This window comes from Ptiloglossa arizonensis, chromosome 6 (genome assembly GCF_051014685.1).
Source record: "Ptiloglossa arizonensis isolate GNS036 chromosome 6, iyPtiAriz1_principal, whole genome shotgun sequence".
Classification (NCBI taxonomy): domain Eukaryota; kingdom Metazoa; phylum Arthropoda; class Insecta; order Hymenoptera; family Colletidae; genus Ptiloglossa; species Ptiloglossa arizonensis.
This window is the reverse complement of record NC_135053.1, coordinates 6,258,278-6,261,651: the sequence shown is the minus strand read 5'-3', so window position 1 is coordinate 6,261,651 and position 3,374 is coordinate 6,258,278.

Genomic DNA, 3,374 nt, shown 5'->3' with positions numbered 1-3,374 from the left:
GTTTATACACTCTGAAAAAAACGTGTTTCATTTTCATCAGAAAAAAACGAAATGACTTTCCGAACAACCTAATATAATACATATATATGTAGTTAAGTATCCGTGACCAGGATAATATCGAAAGTCGATTTTCTACGAAAAGAATTCATTCTGCACTTTTTCAACAAAGTGAAATCATCCCCTTCCTGGTTATACCATGATTACCGAGATAACCTGTATAAAACCTCAGAGACTATTAAAAGAGAAATAAAAAACAAAAAGAAGTAAAATATATTTCCCTATACAGTATGTATATATATATTTACCTTTTTATTGAACGAAGGAGAAACGAAATGATAATAAACACCTATTTACGAAAACTTACTTTTCGCGATTATTAACGATATTAAATTATGTTATAATGAGATATGCAGTTTTGAAGTATTGTAATTTCTTTAAAACCGTATTATTTCGAGTTCAAGCACGAATAGGTAATGATAATCTAATTTCGATTTAGAATTTTTTATTCGGTTTTATTGTCTTACAAACGAAACCAAACCAAATCGGATCATTACGAAGGAAAAATAGTGGTCCGGATTGTTTCGATTATTTTCAATCTGATTTCTCCTCTTCGTTAAATTAAGTTACATAGGGTTGAAAAATTCGAAAACTTTAAAGCAGCATATCTCAACAACCACGAACGACAACCACGGTAATTTAAAGTATAGTACAACGTATCCCAAAAACGAAGTTACCCGATGTATTGTAAGTTTCTATAAAGAATTATCCATTGACCTGTTACCCCCAGGAAGGGGGTGATTCTACGTAAAAAAATGCAGAATGAATTTTTTTCGTAGAAAATCAACTTTCGATATTATCCTGGTCACGGATACTTAACTACATATATATATTAGGTTGTTCGGAAAGTCATTTTGTTTCTTTTTGGTGTTTCGTTTCGTTTGGTATAAATATTTTATTAAATTATATATTCTCCATTTTGGAAAACGAAATGACTCCGAACAACCCGATACACATGCCGTAGTTGAACAGATCCATACAACAGGCCGTATAAGATCCGATCATTCGTCTGACGACTAAAGGTTAAAATACCCTCTCAAGTTAAAGCACAAACGGATAGCCGTAGCGATCCAAGAGTGAAGGCGTAACGAAGAGACAGGAAGTACGTGGCAAAGGCAGCGCGGGTTTACCACTCGAAGTTTTTTACCGAATAGTTGGCTGACTTTGACTATAATGAAATCTCCTAACCGTGTCATCTTTAACCTCATCCTAAATCTCATCGTGCCGATGTTAATTGTCGCACAATAAGCAAGTGTTTCCTTTCAAACAATTGACATTACGTTATCTTCTTTCAAGCGATATCTACGAGCCCAATAGAGAACGCGCTTTATATTCGCTACTAATTTTATACGTATCGGAATGAATCCCGAGAACGAAAAAGTTCATCGTCGTTGCACGCGATCGTGTCCTAAACCAGTTCTTTTGAATACTTTTAAAGCTTTTCGGTTGTTCTTTCACAATCTTTTCATCCGTGGATGGACCTCGCGAGTTCACTGTTCCTTCGTAATCAATTTTCCTCACTTCCTTGTTCTTAAACACTGCGCTTAACCAAACTTATATACGGCCCGTAATCACACACAAGCGCAAGGTAATAAACAATACCGAGTACTCCGCGTAAAACCAACTGAATTAATCCCCTCACTGTCCCCTCAACACATTCTCGATGCATCTCGTGTGTGCATGGATCTTGGATACATGTACCACTTTGGAAATGTTTGAAACTGTTGAAGTGTATTACAATATATAATATTTCGTTCGCTTGTCTGAATCGGTCGCTGGTTGTTTCTCGACTGTCCTCCACTTGTCCTCGTGGGTCATGCGGTGTGCCTTCCTACGCCCTTGGGTCCACCACCCTCCGATGACTCGGTCATCCTCTCGTGCAACTGCTTGTGGATACACAAACCTCTGTCAACACTTTCATCGCTTGTTATCTTTTCTTTGGCCAAGTGGACCCATTCAAATTGTATGCCAGTCGTATTGTTCCGTTGTGCTGTATTCTAAAACAAGGGGCCGCTTGCATCCGCTGATACCACAAGGAACTGTGAAACATCGAAAAAGTATTACAGTGACTCCAAAGAGTATTCGTACGTTATATTATAAGGAAATTCTTCTCACCTGTAAGACTGATTTTAACGAAGAATTGCGTGCACGTAGAGCATAATAGTGCATGCATGGAGAGATACGACGAAAATTTTCTTACAAAAATGTAGTTTTAAGTCCTCTATCGTTCAATCGTGACAAAAATTATATTAAAAAAAAAATGAAGAAACGTTGAATTTTGAGATTTTGATTTTATCCTCTCGAGAACATTTTTTCTCGACGAAACAAATTATGTCGTATGCGTCCCATTATGCATCACAGTCGCACAAAGTTTCATTAAAATCAGACGTGTAGATTAGGGGAATTTCCTTGTAATATAGCGTACAAATACTTTTTTTATCCACTGTACGACACTATTTCTAACAATTTTTGAGAAAATTACGTATAGATATTCATTCGGTTCACTCTGTATTTTAAAAAAGATATCAAAATACTTTAATATTAACTCTACGAAGACAGCATTGCCACCATCGGTATGAACTATTGAAATTGCAACATTCAACCATTAAAATTATTGTTGAACATACTCTAATAACAAAAATCGTTCCTAATCTTCGCTAGAAACCTTGCGTTATTTCTGTTTATAAGAAATGATTACGTTTAACGATGCTTTATTAACCCTTTCGGTCTTGATGTGTTAAATTTAGCACATTCCATTTCATATGTTCTAAAACAGCAAGAAAAGAAAGTTTATCTACTACTTTACGTTTTCCTATATTTTGTGCATGTGTACTAACTTCGTTAAATGTGTACTATTACTTAGTATTTTGTAGAAAGAAGATCAAGCTACAGTTTTACATTACATTGATAAAACCAATCGACTAATGCATCGGTTTAAAGAAAGTTTGAATTTCAAATTTGATTGCTGTATACATTTTTAGAATTGTTCTTTGTATGGTAAATGGTCTATTTTGCTCGTAGCAATTGATCAACATTCAGTTTTTTGAGTATTTTTTCTCCTCCAATTGGAAAAATTTTAGTACCAACTAATCAAATATCAAGAGAAAGAATGAACGTTCGCCTCCGGTGGTACGATTGCAAATTTCAAAAACAATTGAAGAAAATCGAGGCTACAAAAAGCTTGTATCGGAAGAACTGTATCTCTATGGATCGGGAGAATTTCTTCCACCGATGGGATGGAAATAAACAAATTGTTGAGGCAAATGCCAAGTTTTTTCTATCGAATGCAAAGTGTGCATTTATGAAAATTGTCTTAT